Genomic DNA, 23051 nt, shown 5'->3' with positions numbered 1-23051 from the left:
ATATCGATCCTCGATAATGGAAAACAAATAATCATTATTTATAAATAATGAAAAACAAATAATCATTATTTATAAATAATGGAAAACAAATAATCATTATTTATAAATAATGAAAAACAAATAATCATTATTTATAGATAATGGAAAACAAATAATCATTATTTATAAATAATGGAAAACAAATAATCATTATTTATGAATAATGGAAAACAAATAATCATTATTATTATTTATAAATAATGAAGCGTGGCTTATAATTATATATAAATAATGAAAATTGTTAAATTATAAAATAGTAATTATTTATAAATAAAATGTAAATTATATATATATAATTGTTATTTGTTAAATAATGATTATATAACAAATAATTGTTCTATATAATTTTGGTACAAACGGCGCCTCATAGGATCTTACTAAGGCTCTGCCTTTTCTGTCCCTATTGAATGTTTGATTGACTAAATAAAACAAAACCAAACGGAAGCATCAGTCAGCTCTAGCTCTATTCTTTTAGTTTCTGTCAGCCCCTCATTTATGAGGCGCCGAATGTACCATTATTATATAGAACAATTATTTGTTATATAATCATTATTTATTAAATAATAACTATTATTTATATATAATTTACATTTTATTTGTAAATAACTACTATTATATAAAATATCATTTCTAATTATTTATATATAATTCCAAGTAATACTTCATTATTTGTAAATAATAATAGTTCGACATTCCATTATTTATAAATGATTATTTGTTTTTCATTATTTATAAATAATGATTATTTGTTTTTCATTATTTATAAATAATGATTATTTGTTTTTCATTATTTATAAATAATGATTATTTGTTTTTCATTATTTATAAATAATGATTATTTGTTTTTCATTATTTACAAATAATGATTATTTGTTTTTCATTATTTATAAATAATGATTATTTGTTTTTCATTATTTATAAATAATTTGTTGAGTTTTCCATTATTTATAAATAATGATTATTTGTTAAATAATGAAAACGTCTACTTCATTATTTATAAATAATTTTTTCGAGTGCACCATTATTCTCATTATTTATAAATAATCATTATTTAATGTTCGAGTTTTCCATTATTTATAAATAAAGATTATTTGTTAAATAATGAAATATCTACTTCATTATTTATAAATAATAATTTTGTTTCAATATCCCATTATTTATAAATAATCATTATTTATAAACAATTTTTACAGTTTGCCATTATATACAATAAGATTATTCGAATAAGCGAAGAAGATAGTTTGCGAGAGAAGACAGGTCTTCTCAAAAAACCAATTATTGGCAAGCCATACACGGCCCGCGAAAACAAAGCGCGCCCCTGCGATTCCGCGGGAATTCTCCAAGGACACGCCCCCAGCAACATGTCTGTGATTGGCTGGGCATGTCATGGATGGCGCCGTTACACAGCGCCCTTGGTGACAGCCAGGCAACGGCAACGGGGGCACAGCCTCTACGCTAAAAAGAACCAATGAAATGCATTGAAATAATTCAGGGACGTGCGCAATACGCGACAGATTTGGAAGCACATGTTCATTCTCAACTAAGCTCTGGGGGATGCAAGACGTTAATTTGTAGTTCGCTATGAAACTGTTCTTGGATCATCATAGTTTAGGCCTCACTTTAGCAGGCTAATACAAACAATTCAAGTACTAGTACTGCTCATCCCAGGTCACAGGGATGTCGGGATAAAATGGATCCCGGGAAAATTAATTCTCAGCGTTTTTATCAACATTATGAATGGCTAGCCGTCCAGATCTCGCTGACGACACGCTGGCCGGTGGAGCTGCAGAGTGCAGTGAAGGGATGGACGGATACAACGCTGAATTACCGAACCCCTACAGGGACTATCTCAGTTAGGCCGGGATCACCGTTCTCGTTAGAGGTCTAACGTTAGATCGACCGCTATTTTGCCACGGTCTATCGGTGAGACTGCAGAGTTGGAATATACATCAGCTTCCACAGGAATAATAAGTACTTTCAGTCAAACGGAAGCTCTGACCAATGCCGTGAATGAGGATATTTGCCGGAGTTGTTCTCCTATGAGTACAACTAGGCCGATTGTCTTTTGAGGCTGTGCCTGTGATAAAACTGCCGGCGATGCTTCGAGTTCGATGGAGCTGGATCTAAGTAATTGATTGTTGATGCGAATGGAGTGGAGTTAGGGCCCGGACCACAGTGTATATATCTTGACCCGGTGAGTGTTTGGATCCATGTTTGTACTTGTAGTTGCACATCTTGACCTAGACCTTAAATGAATTTGGCCTGAACCGGCCGCTATAGTATAGCTATTACTTAACTTGGGGCCCGGAACTGTAACGTGATAACTTGTGATACTAGATCTAGGCCTATATCTATTGACCAAATTCAAAGTTCCAACTCAGACTAAATGTTTTCTGGGCCTGGATCTATCCCTATAACCCCTTTGGCTTTGGTTCTAGGGCCAACTATGATATACGATATCGATCTAATAGGACCGAACATTTTTCAATGTATTTCTAATGTGGTTGCGGGAATGCAGGATAAATGGAAACTGAAGGACCTAGGCTAGCTTCGACTCGGCTTGGTTTGCGACTGGAGTTGCTCCATGAGTTAAGTTGATTCAATATGACTTTATGAGAGCGTTGGTAAGGGTCGAATCAGAGGGCTTGGCGTCGCGCCCCACTCGAAAAGGCAGCGTTGAACAGTGGACTGAGTTGAATTATCAAATATTAGGTCAAAACCTATCACAATATGATTTTTGTATTGGATCTAATTAAAGGATCAACATTCTGTTTCGCCAGCTGAGTCCCGGCTCATGCTACAAAATAAACAAAAAAGAAATAAACGATGCTCCATACACCAAGCTGGATCCCACGATAATTTGAGCCCATTGATCAGCTGGCATTTTGTAACCAAATTCCCCAAAATGAACAGGATAGGGTCTATAAATGAAACTGGGGTGGCTGCCTTCGGTGTGAACAGGGATACGATAAATATGATGAAATAAACTGCATTCGCCCCCGGTACTAAAACGATATTATTCATTGAGATAGATGGTAGAGGTATAGGTCGATGTACCGTAATCCGTATTTTGCTGTCCATTGGGCGTGTGCAATAATAGTTATTTGCTTGGTCAACTTCATCCTGTTCTGGACCTACATGAATTAACTGACAGCTTAGTTGCTTGATGAGGTTGGGGAATGCTAAGATACGTCATTTTTTTATAGACCTCTATTACCAAATTTAAGTTCGGAAATGTAGTCAATGTATGCCCAGTGTCCGTACCACTTATCCCTTCTCGCCGGCCTCGAGTTTATAAGATGGCGTAAAGATAAAACATAACCACAATTAAAATATACGTCGATTGTATCATTCCGGGTGAGGGGGGGAAGTTGAGGGCGTTTGTGCCCCCCCCCCCCCCGAAATGCTCAAAAGAGCCCTGGAAAACCCCATTTATTGCCATGTTAACCCTTATAAAAATCGCCAATGGTATTTGAATGGTGGCGAATGGTAGTTGAATGGTGATCTGAATGGTAAATGGTACGCGAATGGTATTTAAGTGGTGTTTCAATGGTAAGTTCTTAATGGTAAGTGGTAGTTTATTTAATGGTAAATGGTATACCATATACCCAATGGTGTCTCAGTGGTATGTGTCTAATGGTATGATTGGTATGATGAATGGTATACCATACCCAATGGTGTCTCAGTGGTATACAATGGTGTCTCAGTAGTATGTGCCTCTAATGGTATGATTGGTATGATGAATGGTATACCATATACCCAATGGTGTCTCAGTGGTATTCAATGGTGTCTCAGTAGTATGTGACTCTAATGGTATGAGTTGTATGGTGAATGGTATACCATATACCAATTGTGTCTCAGTGGTATACAATGGTGTCTCAGTAGTATGTGCCTCTAATGGTATGATAAATGGTATACCATACCCAATGGTGTCTCAGTGGTATACAATGGTGTCTCAGAATCTCAGTAGTATGTGTCTCTAATGGTATGATTTGTATGGTGAATGGTATACCATATACCAATGGTGTCTCAGTGGTATACAATGGTGTCTCAGTAGTATGTGCCTCTAATGGTATGATTGGTATGACGAATGGTATACCATATACCAATGGTGTCTCAGTCGTATTCAATGGTGTCTCAGTAGTATGTGCCTCTATAATGATATGATGGTGAATGGTATACCATATACCCAATGGTGTCTCAGTGGTATCCAATAGTCTCAGTGGTATATGTGTAATGGTATGATTTGTATCAATGGTATACCATATGCCCAATATGGTGTCTCAGTAGTATGTGCCTATATAGTGGTATAATTAATGGATAGTTGTTGGATAATTGTAACGCAATTGTGGCTTAGTGGTGTGTGCCTAATGAATGCTATTTATGTTAATGGTGAATGGTATGCCCAATTGCATTACCCAATAACATAATTCCGAAGATTTAAAGAGAAAAAAGATCAAAGATTAAAAATTAGAATTATTAAAATTTTTGAGTTGTGACTTTTATGCGAGCAGCTTCCCCAAATCAGGCCCATTCGCTCATGATGGCAAACATGGCCTGTTGCATTCTTTTAAATTGTCTTTGTCTTTATTAAGTAAAAGGCCTATATGTGTTTAAATATTATTGAACCAGTGCTTAAAATACAATATTATTAATTTGTTTTATTTTACAATTGTACACATTACCTTCTAAATTTATATCTGATGCATTGAGTGCAAAAATAAAAGGAGTCAATGAAATCTTATTTGATAAAAAGGGTTTTTATTGTACCTTAATATCAACGGACAAATTATTTCACAGCCGCTCCCGAAAGGGAAGATATAATCATCATTTACCGTAAAAATCTTGAAATTAAAACATGCAAGTTTTAAAGAGCATGAACAAGATGTGTATCGTACTAAATAGAAAATTGTACATTTCACCATCCTTTCTTTTCTCTTTTTGTTTCTTGGTATAATTTGAACGGCACACCACCTCTCCTATCTGTACGGTATACAGTTTTTTTTATGTAACGCCCCCCCCCCCTTCTTGAAAGTTTTGTTCTATTTTTAAATTAATTTTCTTATTTAATTATGGCCACTTTTTTATAAAGAGAGCTATGGGGTGTTGCAAGAAAATATTTGCAGTCAATCCCAAAATTCGGTTGCAAATTTACAAGTGATAGACTAATTTCATCTAAAGTAAACCAATTTATAGATTTATTGATGGAAGAAACAATAAATCCGTTGCAAGTTTGCAATGAAAAGTAAGACTTTCAATTGATTTTGGAGTTTGAAATTGACTTGCGTTCAACTGCAAGTTTCTTGCAATGTCCCATAGGTCATTATTTTGCTTAAAATGAATTCACTGTTGGTTGTCTTCCTCCCCCAACCCCTATTGAAATTCCCATCGGCAAACCCTGATTTTGGTCTGCAACGACCAAAGCCCCCTCCCGGCCAATTTATATATCGCTACTACTGCTTTAATTTTGATCATAAAACGTTTCTTTTTTTTTCTTTACAAATTGTGTTTTAATTATTTTTTCTCACTCATGGATGGTGTTTATAAAGAGGAGAATAATTCTAGGCCGGTCATTACTTGCTTAATTGAAATGATTTGTCTGTTATTGTCTTGCCCTCCCCCCCCCCCCCAGTATCAAAATTCCCTGCCGCCAGGCTGGTACAATATGTAACAGAAAAAATCTAATGAACGAAATTCTCAATTGCAATCAAAACAAAAGCGAAATTAAACAAAGGGAGAATTAAAGGAAAAAAGAAATAAGTAAAAAATATATATATATCGAAAAACAGAAAAATAAATTTAAAAAAAAGAAAAGAAAAAGACTAAGACAAAGAAAAGAAGAAAGACTGAACAGAAAAAAAGAAGGAAAAAGAAAAAAAGACAATGGAAAGAAAAAAAAGAAAGACATGGAATTATAGAACAGAAAAAAATTGAGCAAAATGATTTTTTTCATAGATCCTTTCAAAGGATAAGCAGTGGCAAAAATTGACTGCATGGTTAACTGCCAACCCAGAACCAATCAAGAAAAAGACACCCCTGATTTGGTCTTACATGCAATTCACTCCTCCCACATATCGGGATGTATCTTGGCTAAGAAGCCCCCTCCCCCTGATTTGGTCTTGATTTACCCCCCCCCCCCCAATATCGGGATGTACGTGTTGGCTGCGCTGCTAGCTAGCTCGCTCTATGTATGTAAGACCCCGTATGTAAGTGTTGTTCTCGCACGCCCGTGCGCACGTACGCATGTAACCGCCAATTGCAATATTTGAAAAAAGAACCCGATCAACCACTGTTTTGCTGTTCAGAAGTCCGTCTATAATTCATCATAAACTAAAGGAACACAGGTCAGATTCGGACAACGACTTCAAATTCATTCGCAGAATACGCTAAACAGTAAGTTAGATAACAATTTTCTTTGATATTGTTTTCGTAGTTAGTGGCTCGGCCTGATTTTCTAGAATGTTACTGTTAGATGTCGTTGTACTGCCACGGGGATTCACTGCCACCGTACCGCCACTGCCCCGTTGGCGCGGGCCGGGGACACGCCTGTCTCTGGCGAAATGGATTATGGGGTGCGTTAATATGCTTTGTATTGGCTGAGGTGAGCTGAGCCGAGCATTGTCATTGAGTAGTAATTCGCTCGTATGGTCTGATATCTATTGTCAATGTTTTACAAAACCATCTCTGAATACCGGTATGAATTTATGAATGAATGACTTGTTAAATTAATGCTGTACAGTGCAGTACTGTCAATGTCATGACATTGACTGTCAAAGTGTCAATTAGGCCATTGGTTACTGCACAACATTGACATTGTTTCACTGAAATGGAAACCTTGCCGAAAAATATTGCTCTGGAATGAGGCCTATAATTTGTTGTTGTTGGTAGATAATGTTGGTAAATTAAGATGACATGGACATGGTAGTATTCAGGTGAAACATGGTAAGGTGTCCTAAATTTTAAAACATAAAGTAAAGCCTTAAAGGCTACGCAGGCCCTAAAAAGCTACGCACCACTTATTGCGCATGCAATTTCAATGGTAAAATGTGCACTTTGTGTGCGGAACTGTGACTGGAGAGAGTGACAAACGATTCCTATTCAATTTTTCTAGAGAGACTGCAATAATTATTCAGAGAAAACCTACAACTGTTTGGAATTAACATATTTTAGAAATTGAGGCAGAGAAATATTCCATGATAAATCAAGAAGTGTTCTGAAAACATGGCGGGATTTTGGTATTAGTGAGTTGTGTGATATTTTCTTCTTGGTTAGGCCTAAGGTTTTTTAGAATATTTATGAATACGATATAATTTGTTCAAATATAAAAATTGGCATAGTTTTTGACGTTTGTAAACAAAAATCGTAGTTTACATGTATATGTATGTATCCCCCCCCCCCAAAAAGGGCCTATACTAATCTGAACTCAGCCATGCCGGCTGACTAAAATCACAATTTCTGAATTTTTTCCTTGGGATTTTTCCGTGGGATTGGGCGCTAATTTCGCACCGACCAACTTCGAGCAAAATTCACCACCAAATGTTGTTCTCAAATGTCATATCAAATCTGAATTGCATTTGAATGTCCATATGCCCACCGCTTTTCCGAATATCGGGAACAGCTGTATATCGGCTTCGATCTCTACGTCATTGTTTGAATCCTCATGCGTTGCTTTGCCGTAATTTTTATATGGACTGAAGTTCGTAACCAAATCATGCAAACTGCCGCAGGCAAATCTTTTGGTCGCTAACTTCAGTCCTTATAAATAATGGCAAAGCCAAGCAAAGTGATGTCTGACTGAGAATTTGAACGATAACGTAATGTTTAATGTTGGGGCCCGCAAAGATAACCTGGCTTGAGCCCGGACCGGAAGGTTTAGCAAAAAAAATTCTGGGTCCTGGATCGGCTCGGAACTCGGAGCCACCGCTCAACACCGCTGCTGCACTTTTGTACCCTGCGATGTTAGCGAACTAATTTAACCTAAATATTTGTCCGAATCAATTCACTGAGCATCAGGAACATCTTTATTCCGGCTTCCACCATGATTTCATCATTCGAGTTATCAGATTTAGGGTCTCACTCCACCGTATATTTATTTGGATATTTGCTGAAGTTAGCGATTACAACGCGCAAACACGAAGTCAACAGTGTTGCTGCCCTCTGCGTTCGTTTGGCAAAATCTGACTAAGAATTTTAACTAAGACGTCGAGATCAAAGCTAAAATAATGCTGTTTCCACTGCTCAAAGTGGCTGAAATTCATGTAAAGGATAAATTAAGTTAGATTATTCGAGAAAATAGATGAGCTTGGTTCATGAATAGTGGTAAATGGTCGCATTATCTTGGTGTTTATTTGGTATTTTTCGGAGACATAACAGCTTCTGATCTTCGCTGTTTTGACTCTCAACCCGGACCGGCTTGGCCTGGGGAAAATCCCCCCAACTCACTGGTCTCTGAATTCCACCCCGGCATGGCTCCCACCATTACGATAACATCGGGAATGGAGCCAAAATACCGCTGTTCCCGATCGTGATGTTTGGAAAAATGGTGGGCATACTGTGTATTGACCTCAAAATGTGTGTAGACAATTACTGGTGGAAAATTTTGCTCGAAGTTGGCTGGTGTGAAACTGCATTAGTGCGGGAGAATAATCTGAGATCCTTTCATAGGGCTAGGCAAATCCATTTTTAAAGTTAATTATATTTTTTTGAATTAAGTTTGTCCTGTGATCACTTTTTATCTGTGTTTATTTATTTACTGATCAAAAACTTGCCCAAAATAATGTCTAGAATTCACCCACTGGCATATGATTGTCCCGGGACGGATCCTGGATTTCTCAAGGGGGGGGGGGGGCACATTTTTTCAGGAAACTTTAACAAGCACAAAAAAAGAGATCTTTACTTGTGTATGAGACAATTACCGTGTTTACACTTGATCAGCTTTTGGTTTTGAACCAAATACCGATGCAGAATCGGCTTTTGGTTTATCTTGCACTGCATTTACACGCTGTTACAGCTTGCGGTGCAGAATCGGCTCGCGTGTCAAAAACCTCAATTGATACGCTCACCAACAATATACGTCATAATAAAGACAACGCTGGATCCGTGCGCTTACAATTATGTCACAATGGTAAAGTAAATGAAATGCGCACCAATTGCCGATGCAGAATCGGCTTTCTGTTTACACGTAGTAAAAAAGCCGATTCTGCATCGGCTCGCGGTTCTGAACCTACTACTTTGGTGGTGCAAATTGCTGATTCTGAACCGCGAGCCGATGCAAGTTAATTGTGTTTTACACGCTATGAAAAAGCCGATTAAGTGTAAACACGGTATATATTTCCGTTAGAAATATTTGCTGTAACTTTCAAAAGGAGGGACACACTTGTGTAAAGACGCCATATTTACATTAAACACATTGGCCCGAATTCACAAAGGTGGTTTTGAAAACCCACGGTTGAGTCCATGGTGTATGCAGATTTCCTGTATAAATTACGCTTAATTTAGCACGTATCTTGCGCGTGTATAAAAAATGTCAAATTCTGATGCGCGCTTTTGTCGCAGTGCGCCAAATTGACGCCTGTTACCATGGTTAGATACGCTATTTTATTCATGAGTCCACTGTTTGAAGAGTGGACTCATTAATTAAAAACAGTGGACTCGTGATTAAAATAGCGTGGATAACCACGGCAACAGGCGTCAATTTTTGCGCACTGTGACAAAAGCGCGCATCAGCATTGGACATATTTTGATATACGCTGTAAATAAGCGTAATTTATACAGGAAATCTCCATAAAACATGGACTCAACCGGGGTTTTCAAAACCACCTTTTTTAATTCGGGCCATTGACTATTGCTCTCAAGGGGGGGGGGGAGGTAGGGGCACAGGTCAATTGTGCCCATCTGGATCCGCTACTGTGATTGTCAATACCAAGAAAAGAAAATCATATTGAATGTTATCAATTAATTGATTAGGCCTACCTTTTGAAAACTGCTGCTCTGGAAATATGACTTCAGATCATTCTTTTTCTATTAGATAATTTTCTCTTGCATATCTACATGATTGCTGATCAAAACACGTTCCGCAGCAGAGTAACTGTGTTATATTGATCTATATATTTCCAGCATGCACACACAGAAAATCTTTGGTGAGGGAATTTTATTTCTGTGACATCAATGTCAAACATATTTTCAAGTGAATTTGCTGCATATGTTGAAATAAAAATGATCATGATGCTGTATATGAGTGAATCATTGAATTTTGGAGCTTAAAGAAAGTTTTACTATATTAGTATTATATTTTTGTTTTTATCTGCACATGCATATTTTCCAACACTCAAATTGATTTTATTTCATTTAGGATTGGACGACGGATACACTGGATGATAATGTAGATGGTCCAGGATAATCTGGGAAGGAAACTACAGGTGTTGAACACAGAAAACCGTTTACAAGAAAACAACTGGAGTTTGTGAAAGGTAACTGTGTAAGAATTCACTTCAGTGGAAAAAATTGCAAAGCTTCATTAAATAAAACAGATTGTACTCCTGCAGTGACATAGCTGAAAAAAAACTTGTGAGGAATGGTAAAAATACTGAAAAAGGCCAAATGTCATCCCCATTTATAGGATTACACGTCCTTTCTAACACCCCCCCCCCTGGAAAAAATCAATATGCTGGCGGGGGGTGGAAACTTTGGCCCCAGGTATGCATGTGGTATGGTATTTGTCATCATTTGGGCAACCTCCCATTAATTTAACGGGTTATTTTCTGCTAATCTATGGTTAAACATGAATTTCTTTATCATATTGTACAAAATGTTTTGTTGATATTTGGTAATTGGTACTATTCAATTGAAGGGTAGTGTATTATGCAAATTTCTCGATATTTTATAAAAATATATCAATTTCTCAAGAAAGCTTGCACGCACGGCAAGCATTGATGTTTTGAACCCGTAGCTGACATACTGTCCTTTGCATTGTTTTCATCCCATATTCCTTATTACAGCTGCAAGAAATTAATCTTGCCGGGTACGCATTCACTTCACCTTGGTCGAGTGCAGCACAGTGGATAAATGTGTTGCTGAAGGAAAACACCATTGCTAGGATTCAAACCCACGACACTCTGTTGAAAGGTGAGAGTCAGAACCACTAGACCACGACGCACCCACAATTAACAAGCTGATGTCATACCCCCACTTGTTCTTTTGTATTTTATAACAAGAATTCATGTTTATTCACATTTTGACCTCCAAGAACTAAAAAGTGGAGTGAAGATTTATTTAATGTAAACACATGCATTGCTTGAAATCATTTTATGCTACGTGGGACATATCATACACACGTGTACGAAAATATGAAATTATTATGATTTCATTTTATAACATAAGCCTAACACAAATTCCTGACGATCATGTGCACATTCCAGTAATTTTTCCCAAAATGTTGCTAAACCTTCAAATCAAAGACTTTGTTATCAGATTTTAACGAAATTGTCAACATTATGCTTTTCTGATTAATTCTCTTCCTACCTAAATCTCCCCTCTTCTCATGCTTTCTTTCTATGGTCCCCTTCATTCTCCTTACAACTATGTTATATGTAAAATGTAACCGGTCGTCCAACCCATTTGATTGAAGGGCTAGGTACTCTAGACTGAAAGTTATGTGATTTAAATTCAAAGAGTACATCAGACAAAAAAAAAACACTGACAATTTCATCAAAATTGAATGAGGATTAACGAAATTATGACGAATTAAAGTTGTTATTTTTTGGTAAAACTGTTCTCTGCAAGTCCTCATGAATATACAAGATCCCAATTTATATATTTTTTTGTATTATATGAATTCAAATTTTGTCCAAGCTAGGTTGTAAAAAATTACGATTGACTACTGATTTACTGTGTAAGACAAAAATTATATTATTTCTCACACATAGTTGAGTTATTCATCTGATTCAACACAACAAAAATAGACAAAAAAGAAATAAGTGGAATCTTGTATATTTGAACTAAGGGAAATAGTTAAAAAATAGATGTGCTACTAAGAATTATTTTCTATATGATTTGCAAAATATTAGAAAAAGATGTCGCTATTTTTCTTGTTTTTTTTTCTATTTTCATGATATATTCTTTATTATTCTATATATTCTATTTTTGATATAGATATTATTCATTTCTTTATGTATCTTTAATGTATTTATGATAAACTTTTGGCATGTTTCTACAGAAAATCATTAAAAACGATTTATCTTTTCCGGACTCAAAAACCTTATCGCCCTTAAACCAACCTGCTTCTACAAACTGAATAATCTGATTAACTCGCTTTTCGCGTTGCAAATACAGCGGAAATCAGAAAATTCAACCTATAACCTCACGTTGCATTGTACATATGTCCAAAATTGCATCTTCTTAGGAAAATTTTCAAAATTTGTGGTAGATCTCACTCAATGTAGCAGGTATACGTGTAGCACGATCAGCTGGCGAGATCGAAAAGGCCAGAATGTGCAAATATATGTACTGCGAAATTGCACTTCCGGGATTAAGCACTTCCGCCAGACACGATACGCTATTTTGCCGTTTGTTTTTACAGAAAAGTTAAACGGATTAACATGGCAATAACCACCTCTCAGAGATGGTTATGAGAAACCATATTTTGCTTGAAGCAGTTTATCAATAAACCGCATCGCGTCTGTTTCTACAAAATTCTACAGGAAAGTTTTCCGGGATTCTGGATACTTACGCGGGTAATACCTTTTAACGATTCTATGTAGAAACATGCCGTTTGATATATCCTTTAGGTGAAAAGAAAATAGAGAAATATTAGGAGGTTACTATTTTCCCCCCTTTTGGGGATATTTATTTCCTCTAAGTTTGGTACTCTTTACCTTTAATCATTTGGCCATGTGAAGGCTATCACACATTTTGAGTTTAATCTTCGAAATTTGGTGTTCATCAGTTTGTTGTCCAAACTCTGTCTTACATGTAGATTTGTTTATAGGAAGATTAACATAATATCTATGTGGAGTGCAATCATTGACCTCTTGTAGAGTCGTGCAGTCACATGTATTCATAATGCTGGTGCTTTTATGCCATACATGTACTTGTCAATACTGGGTTCCACTCTTTTGTACTTGAACTTATTAGTAAAAAAAATATTTTATTAATGTCATTGAAGTAGCTGTGTGAAAGCAATTACACACAACAGATTTAAAATCAAGGTTATTGTATTACAAGTATCAGGTTTGTTTGCAGAACAGTGGTTTTGCCAAGTACTCAATCCACGTAAAAAGCCATCAGAGAGAACAGGTTTATTCTTGGAAATGTTATTCATTTGTTGTTTTTCAATTAAACTCTGTCTTGATACATGTTTATTTTAGATACCAAGATTGACAGAATATAGATGTCAACGAGGAGCAAAGTCATATATATTCATAACTTATGTGCTTTAATTATAAAGTCTATACTTGTGAATACTGTGTTCCGTTTATGCTGTACTTAAACTTCTTATAGTAAAAACATTTGACGTTCTTGAAATAACTGTTTTCATCATTTTTTTTCTTGTGCATACTTAATCCATTATCAAACCTACCATTAACCCGAGCTATATATGCTGTTCACCATTGGTCTACCATTCACTGTACTTTATTGGCCTACTATACATTGTACACCTTTGGTCTACTGTCTATCATTCAGTGTAAACCATTGGTCTACCATTCACAGTACACTTGTGGTCTATAATGTATGGCCAATGGTGTAAATTGAATGGTTGACCAATGGTATAGAGTGTATGGTATGACAATGGTGTACAGTGAACGGTAGGCCAATGGTGTACGGTAAATGGTAAGTCAATGGTGTATGGTAAGCCAATGGTGTACGGTGATTGGTAGGTCAATGGTGTATGGTAGGCCAATGGTGAACTGTAAATGGTAGGTCAATGGTGTGCGGTGTATGGTAGGCCAATGGTGTACAATGTATGGTAGGTCAATGGTGTATGGTGAATGGTAGGGCAATGGTGAACGGTGTATGGTGAATGGTAGGTGAATGGTGTACGGTGAATGGTACGCGAATGGTGTACGGTGAATGGTAGGTGTACGGTGTATGGTAGGCGAATGGTTTATGGTGAATGGTACGCGAATGGTGTACGGTGAATGGTACGTGAATGGTGTACGGTGAATGGTAGGTGTACGGTGTATGGTGAATGGTGTATGGTGAATGGTACGCGAATGGTGTACGGTGAATGGTACGCGAATGGTATACGGTGAATGGTAGGTCAACGGTGTATGGTGAATGGTAGGCGAATGGTGTATGGTGTAAGGTGAATGGTAGACCAATGGTGTCCAGTGAACGGTGGCTGAATGGTAAATGGTAGGCCAGTGAATGGTGGCTGAACGGTGGTCAATGGTAAACCTGTCTATAGTGGCCATGGTAGATCAATGGTGAATGGTGTTTGATCAATGGTATATGAATGGTAAATGGTGCTCATGAATATGGTAATAGTAACGTCCCAATTATTTAAATTAGTTTGAATGGTATACCATTGGGGCTTGAATGGTATACCATTGGTGTATGATGGGTGCTGTGCGAATGGTATTCCAATGGTATATCAATGGTGTTTCAATGGTGTATGGTGTATGGTATTTCAATGGTATACCATTCAATTTTTTTTATAAGGGAAAGCTTATCCAACGCTGTAGGTTCGGCCCCTAGTTGTGAAAAGTGAAGGGAACGAGTGCGGGATTCACAAATTCATTGGCATACTTGTTAAAAGGGCGCCTTGGAAAATCCCCTTTTATTGCAATTCTGGAGCGTTGCAAGTTAAGGCGATTAGTTGTGGAAAGTATAAGGGAACAGGTATGGAATTCCTTGCACACATTCTTGTCACGTTGTGTTGAACAATACTCTGCCGGAAGATTTGTTTGTTTTTTACCTCTCCAGGGACGTGGAGTCTGAAGTTAATTGGCCAGGGCACAAATGATCAAGCCTAGACCCAGACTGATGTACGAGGAGACTTAGCTAAGCTTGACCTGGACTGGTGTACGAAGGGACAGGGCTTAGACTTGGCTTACTATGGTTCACATTGGATGACAGTGGTTGCAAAGGTTTTCACACTGCAAGATGAGAAATCCGGATTTATTTGAAGATGCCGGATTTATGGTTTAACGTAATGCTCTAAATAGACGAGAGGTTGAGAAATGCAGTGATCAAGATCCTTAAGTCCAGACTTGAAGAGGAAACATGAATAATCTCGAAGTTGTTGAGAAGTATAACCCTTTCGGAGAAAACTAAAAAACCTTGGAAAAAAGGGGCGTTATGGGAACACCTTCAGTTCGTATCTATTTGCAATTCTGGGCAGCCAGCAAAGTCGGTTGAAGCATCGATAACTAAGAATATAAACAAAAACTGTGAGGCATGTCCCTCTGGTGCATTTATGTGCTTATATATGTCTCTTCCTTTAAGACATAACCTCACCTGTTGTAAGAGGCGATCTCATATATGAAGCCAACTTGAATGTGGGAATGCACGCCTTGATTTTTATGCCCCCATTTAACTTTATTAATCGATGTGGAATGGATATTATTTGTTTCGATTCACACTGGTGACCAAAAACGAAAAAAAAAAAAAAAAATCCCGGTTTTTAGCTTGAAGGAAGGCATTCCTACATAAACATTACACATGAGAAAATCATGCAAAATTTCCTAATGCATGAACTGTTACCAGGGATGATGAAATTCAATGGTCTTATTTAACGGTTATGGAGGCCACAGTTTGTTCACTTGAAAAGAAATACACATTTATCAAATAGTTGTGGAGATTGATTTTGTATGGCATTTCATCAAACAGTTGAGTTGTACAATAATGATAGAATTACTAGCATGGTTTGGCTATATAAATTTGATATATTCTCTGGCCTCAAATTATTTCATGTTAGAGTCACTTCGATGACCCCCTAATTGACATTAAGTTGAAATTAGTTGAAAGAAGGGTACTCCTTTTTAAGGTGTGCCAAGACATTTGTTGATTTGTTGTTTCACATTTCCGCAAAAGTGGATCCGAAGGTTTTCCAGAGTTTCTTCTCACCGAGTTTTATCTCTGGTTTTTTACCCTGGACCTACTTGACGTGGAATTGGTTTCAGTTCTCGTTGCATGAGTTATGTTTAGTGCAACGAGGGCTTAAACTTGCGAACAACATTCACTCGCAGGGGGAATGAAATAAGCAAGGATGCGATGTTGTCAAGCTTGTTAATGGTTTAGTCTTTCGAGTGAGAATGGTTGGCCAATGTCCAATTGATGTAGAGATATTTATAACAACTTGGAGGTGTAGACGAAGAGTATGGTATATGATGCGTCCATTCGTTGATCGCATGAGATTGCTTTGTATGGAATAATTTTTTGATTGTTGACTATCCATTCCGATGGCTGGCATGGTTTATTGATCATTAACTTAGTTGTTGTTGTCCTTGATTATTGAACTGGCTGGGTTGTCGAGCGTGAAAACTCACTTTTGAACTTATGGCTTGGTTGGGCTTGGTTACAGAATTACCGACTGATTATTATCGGTAGCTTTGACATCAGCTTTCCAGGGGAGGCAATGGTTTGATAATTTAAAGTCGACGGCACCGATGCTCGGCCCTCTATTCTACCATTTAGGGTCGCCGCCGAGGAGGCAGAATATGGGACCAAATCCTACCTTAGTTATGATATCGGGGGTGCTTTGGAAGAGTGGCCCTTATTTTATCGAGTATTATTATACGATAAAATGCACAAAATAGAATTCTCATACTAGTATAATGGCGACATTATTGAAGTACGAGTATAATTACATGACAAAAGAAGATGACGCTCATAGTATATATTTTGGTCCTAGTGCAGAGGACAAGGGAGAGAGAGCATAATTTATGGGTTTCCGAAACCATGAGTTGCAACCAGGAAACCAGACGCGATGGTTTGGGAGGGATGGCCTTGACATGAAGGGACTCCCAAAATCCAATAGTGTTTGCCAAGTGTCACGGCAAAAAAAAAAAAAAAAAAAAAAAAAAAAAAAAAAAAAAAAAAAAAAAAAAAAAAAAAAGATTATTTGGGGCTTTCGCTTTTTTGTGGGTATTTTTTCTTATATCGGTCAAATTTCAACACCAGGGGGAGGCACTGTATACTAATTATGTCAAGAAAATCGGGACAGGGGAACCCAACTTTCCAAAGTCTCCTGGTTTGGAAGTCCGGCTGGATGTCTTCCGGCAGGTTCCCCTTCCAAGAATTCACGTTCTGGTCTTGAAGCCTCTCCCCCAATTTTATTTCACACATGAGATAATCTTGTATTGAATAGATGATAAATGTAAAGAGGGGAATCCGCACCCCAGGAAATACCTGTCCTGGGATCCCGTTGGATCTCTTCCTTCTGGGAGGTCACGTGACCCGGTTTCCCCCTTAAAATCTGGTTGATTGTGGCTTGATGAATATTGTTTAGAAACTGTGTACTTGTTAAAATATTGTAAATGTCGTTTTAATGATTCTGGTAAAATCCCCCAGAGGCAATAAAGTTGAGAAACGGCAATTTCATGTTCGATCTGTATTTATTCTCGCAATAAGATTATTCGAATAAGCGAAGAAGATAGTTTGCGAGAGAAGACAGGTCTTCTCAAAAAACCAATTATTGGCAAGCCATACACGGCCCGCGAAAACAAAGCGCGCCCCTGCGATTCCGCGGGAATTCTCCAAGGACACGCCCCCAGCAACATGTCTGTGATTGGCTGGGCATGTCATGGATGGCGCCGTTACACAGCGCCCTTGGTGACAGCCAGGCAACGGCAACGGGGGCACAGCCTCTACGCTAAAAAGAACCAATGAAATGCATTGAAATAATTCAGGGACGTGCGCAATACGCGACAGATTTGGAAGCACATGTTCATTCTCAACTAAGCTCTGGGGGATGCAAGACGTTAATTTGCCCTCCCTCCCGCCCATTTAATAATGGTTGTGAGTGGTTGGTTATAATATTGTCAGGGTCGGAGGGTATTGTTTCTGCCTCCAAAAATGTGGTGCACATGTTATGAAAAAAGATTGGATGATATAATACATGGTTGTTAATAATTCTGTCGTGATTTTTGTTTATACTCAAATCTGTCAAAGGCGATTGTGCTAATTAATCTAAATGTGGTAATAGTGAATTTTAAAGACGGGGCTCGAGATTGCTCAATGAGCCTGTTTAAGTGCAAGTTGTGCCGGTTACAGTTGATTGAAATAACCTTATATTTTGGTTGGTTATACTGTTGATAGATAACATGGATTTATTTTGGTTGGTTGGCTGGGCATGTGTTTGGATAGAATTGCATTGGTTGCATAGGCTTGTATTAGTTGACTGGATGGGCTTGATTGGCTTGTTGGTCGGATAGACTTGCATTGGTTGGTTGGGCGATATGTTTGGTTGTTTATTATCATAAGGATCCACGCTCTACAAGCAAGGCTTTTAGTGGATCCCCTCATTTCCAAACAAGTTCTTGTTAATACAATTGCCCAAATTTTCATAATTTGTCTATAGTTGATTTGTAATTACAATTGTTGTGTATTTGTGTTTATGCATTTAGTGCATATTTGATTTGTACCGTGATTTTTTATGATGTACATGACGGAAGTTCAAAATGAACTCGTTTTTATTCGGTTGGATGTGCTTGCGCTGGTTGGGTGGTTGGGCTTGCTATGATTGGTTGGTTGGTTATAATGATCATAGGGATTCACGCTCTCCAAGTAGTTATTTTAGTGGATCCCCTCATTTCCAACCAAGCTATTAATACTTTTGTACAAATTTTAAAATTTTGTCTGTAGTGGACCGGCAATTACAATTTATATGTATTTGCAAATGGTTTATGCGCACTATGATGCATATTTAATTCGTGTTTGTATTTGGTAATGATGTACAAGATGAACTGAAATTTGTTTGGTGGCTTTATATGGTTGGTTGGCTGGGCTTGTTCTGGTTGACTACAATTGCACAAATTTTCATAATTTGCAGTTGATTTGGAATTATAATTGATGTGTAATTGTGTTAATGCATTTGATGCATATTGATTGGTACCGTAATTTTTTGTGATGTACATGACGGAAGTTCAAAAGGAACTTGTTTTGTTTGGTTGGATGGGCTAACATTGGTTGGATGTTTGGGCTTGTTATGATTAGTTGATTGGTTATGATCATATCGATCCACGCTCTATCAGCAGATCCTTTAGAAAGATCCCCTCAGTTTCAACCAAGCTGATAATATTATTGTACAAATATTGAAATTGTGTCCGTAGTTGACTTGTAATTACAATTGATATGTATTCATTGTTTATGCATCATATCATTTATAATTGATTTATGTTTGTATGTGGTAATGATGTACAAGGTGAACTTAAACTCGTTTGGCTAGTTAGATTGGCTTTACATGGTTGGATGGGCTTGTTATGGTTGGTTGGTCGGGCTTGTTATGGTTGGTTGGTCGGGCTTGATATGGTTGGTTGGATGGGCTTGTTTTGGCTGGTAGGATGGGCTTGTTTTGGTGTTTGGCCTGATTACTGAGTATTTTTTCTTATATCGGTCAAATTTCAACACCAGGGGGAGGCACTGTATACTAATTATGTCAAGAAAATCGGGACAGGGGAACCCAACTTTCCAAAGTCTCCTGGTTTGGAAGTCCGGCTGGATGTCTTCCGGCAGGTTCCCCTTCCAAGAATTCACGTTCTGGTCTTGAAGCCTCTCCCCCAATTTTATTTCACACATGAGATAATCTTGTATTGAATAGATGATAAATGTAAAGAGGGGAATCCGCACCCCAGGAAATACCTGTCCTGGGATCCCGTTGGATCTCTTCCTTCTGGGAGGTCACGTGACCCGGTTTCCCCCTTAAAATCTGGTTGATTGTGGCTTGATGAATATTGTTTAGAAACTGTGTACTTGTTAAAATATTGTAAATGTCGTTTTAATGATTCTGGTAAAATCCCCCAGAGGCAATAAAGTTGAGAAACGGCAATTTCATGTTCGATCTGTATTTATTCTCGCAAATAATTATTTATTATATACAAATAACCATTATTTATTAAATAATGCCATTATTTATTAAATAATGCCATTATTTATTAAATAATGGAAAACTCGCTATAACATGCAAATGTGGGACCGCCCATGATATGAATATTCATGATGCGATTTCCTTTTTCGTGATTTTTCTTCACAAATTTTTGTCCATTTCCTCTTCATAATGACATTTCTTGAAGCAATTTTCTAGGGATATGGTCTGATTGTAATATTCTTCATTTTCTATATAACTTCGTCTTCGTAGAAATATCAAAAAGTGTAATTTTATACGATTTTTCCTACAGTTCACAATCCCCATAGGCGCGCGTGTACGGTAGGGACAACCGGTGAATCGACGGAGTGCTCTTCATCGAAATACTACGTTGGTTGGTCCCCGGAAGTGGCGGGCGGAATTTAGCCCGAATCCTCGATGGAAGTCGATCAAGTGCATATGAGCTGAGAGAGTGAAATATCAGTGTACTTGTACAGGCCCTTCTACTTTTTATAAATATTTCTTGTTGCTTTTTTTGTTAAGTTAATTTTTCCTGGTGTAGAGATAAGTTTCAGTTCTAATAATGCACTTCAAATACATTTTGGAGTGTCTGTTTGAGGCGTTTGGGGCGATCTCACCCTGGCCCCAAAATGCTCGCAACGACAATACGGGGGCATGATGACCCCTAAATTTTTAAAAACTTATTTTTCTATTGAAAATTATCACAAAATTCACCAAAAGTGTGCACGAAAGCCTTCGTATTTCACTTTTAAAACTCCGAAAAGTGCCCAAATGACAAGCTTGGTCGCTTCGCTGTGTCCCTTTCAACTTGAGAACGTTTACGCGTCTGCTCCCCCCCCCCCCCCTCCTCCGAAAGTAATTCTGTATACCATCATGCTCTAAAGAGCCTGGCACATTGATTTATGTATACTTTCATTTTCATTATTTTTATCTCATTATCAACATGGCCTTACGCAGAATTTTTTCCAGGGGGGCCGGGGCCGGAGCATGACGCGCGTAAACTTTCTCAAAAAAATCTTGAAAGCGAGACAGCCACGGGACCAAGCCCAAATGACAAGCTTTGTCGCTTCGCTGTCTCGCTTTCAACTTGAGAACGTTTACACGCGTCTGCCCCCACCCCCCGAAAGAAATTCTGTGAACAGCCATGCTCAAAAGAGCATATGGCACATTGATTTATATGTACTTTTCATTTTCATTATTTTTATCACATTATCATCATGGCCTTACACAGAATTTTTACCGGGGGGGGGGGGGCAGCTAGGACGCGCATAAAGTTTCTCAAAAAAATCTTGAAAGCGAGACAGCGACGCGACCAAGCTCAAATGACAAGCTTGGTCGCTTCGCTTTCTCAAGATTTTTATGAGAAAGTTTACGCGCGTCCTGCTCCCCCCACCCCCCCCCGGAAAAAATTCTGCGTAAGGCCATGATGATAATGAGATAAAAATAATGAAAATGAAGTATACATAAATCAATGTGCCAGGCTCTTTAGAGCATGGCCGTATACAGAATTTCTTTCGGAGGAGGGGGGGGGGGGAAGCAGACGCGTAAACGTTCTCAAGTTGAAAGCGACACAGCGAAGCGACCAAGCTTGTCATTTGGGCACTTTTTGGAGTTTTAAAAGTGAAATACGAAGGCTTTCGTGCACACTTTTGGTGAATTTTGTGATAATTTTCAATAGAAAAATAAGTTTTTAAAAAATTAGGGGTCATCATGCCCCCGTATTGTCGTTGCGAGCATTTTGGGGCCAGGGTGAAATCGCCCCAAACAGACACTCCAAAATGTATTTGAAGTGCATTATTAGAACTGAAACTTATCTCTACACCAGGAAAAATTAACTTAACAAAAAAAGCAACAAGAAATATTTATAAAAAGTAGAAGGGCCTGTACAAGTACACTGATATTTCACTCTCTCAGCTCATATGCACTTGATCGACTTCCATCGAGGATTCGGGCTAAATTCCGCCCGCCACTTCCGGGGACCAACCAACGTAGTATTTCGATGAAGAGCACTCCGTCGATTCACCGGTTGTCCCTACCGTACACGCGCGCCTATGGGGATTGTGAACTGTAGGAAAAATCGTATAAAATTACACTTTTTGATATTTCTACGAAGACGAAGTTATATAGAAAATGAAGAATATTACAATCAGACCGTATCCCTAGAAAATTGCTTCAAGAAATGTCATTATGAAGAGGAAATGGACAAAAATTTGTGAAGAAAAATCACGAAAAAGGAAATCGCATCATGAATATTCATATCATGGGCGGTCCCACATTTGCATGTTATAGCGAGTTTTCCATTATTTAATAAATAATGGCATTATTTAATAAATAATGGCATTATTTAATAAATAATGGCATTATTTAATAAATAATGGCATTATTTAATAAATAATGGCATTATTTAATAAATAATGGTTATTTGTATATAAATAATGATTATTTGTATATAATGGCAAACTGTAAAAATTGTTTATAAATAATGATTATTTATAAATAATGGGATATTGAAACAAAATTATTATTTATAAATAATGAAGTAGATATTTCATTATTTAACAAATAATCATTATTTATAAATAATGGAAAACTCAACAAATTATTTATAAATAATGAAAAACAAATAATCATTATTTATAAATAATGAAAAACAAATAATCATTATTTGTAAATAATGAAAAACAAATAATCATTATTTATAAATAATGAAAAACAAATAATCATTATTTATAAATAATGAAAAACAAATAATCATTATTTGTAAATAATGAAAAACAAATAATCATTATTTATAAATAATGAAAAACAAATAATCATTATTTATAAATAATGAAAAACAAATAATCATTATTTATAAATAATGAAAAACAAATAATCATTATTTATAAATAATGGAATGTCGAACTATTATTATTTACAAATAATGAAGTATTACTTGGAATTATATATAAATAATTAGAAATGATAT

General features: G+C 37.1%; 1 long non-coding RNA gene across 1 annotated transcript; it reads left to right on the top strand.

The window, feature by feature from the left end:
- The first annotated feature begins 1255 nt into the window (after positions 1-1255).
- Positions 1256-20031, top strand: LOC129266690 (uncharacterized). The gene is made up of 2 exons (XR_010293192.1): positions 1256-10508; positions 11037-20031. It is a non-coding gene; the product is annotated as an uncharacterized LOC129266690 (long non-coding RNA).
- The last annotated feature ends 3020 nt before the right edge of the window (positions 20032-23051 follow it).

Source organism: Lytechinus pictus, chromosome 3 (assembly GCF_037042905.1).
Source record: "Lytechinus pictus isolate F3 Inbred chromosome 3, Lp3.0, whole genome shotgun sequence".
NCBI classification, from domain to species: Eukaryota; Metazoa; Echinodermata; class Echinoidea; order Temnopleuroida; family Toxopneustidae; genus Lytechinus; species Lytechinus pictus.
The sequence above is the reverse complement of the archived record's forward strand: the minus strand, read 5'-3'. Positions and strand labels throughout refer to the sequence as shown.